The following is a 228-nucleotide window of genomic DNA, read 5'->3' as shown; positions in this document are numbered from 1 at the left end:
TGCTTGCTGACATCTCCCACCGCCTCCCGGGGCTGGCAGCTCTCATTTTAGGTTGGATATGGCCCTGCCCGTGCTGGAAAATGCCAGACACATTCACCTCCTTTCTTAACCACAATTTGGGTATCTGGCATAAGATTTAATAACTTAAAAACAACCCTTTTCAAAATCAAAGTTAGGGAGGAAAAAAAATAGCATAACCACTTCATTTTATGCTTCCTATTCTTCTTA

This window comes from Chiroxiphia lanceolata, chromosome 14, assembly GCF_009829145.1.
Source record: "Chiroxiphia lanceolata isolate bChiLan1 chromosome 14, bChiLan1.pri, whole genome shotgun sequence".
In the NCBI taxonomy this organism is placed as follows: Eukaryota; Metazoa; Chordata; class Aves; order Passeriformes; family Pipridae; genus Chiroxiphia; species Chiroxiphia lanceolata.
The sequence above is the reverse complement of the archived record's forward strand: the minus strand, read 5'-3'. Positions refer to the sequence as shown.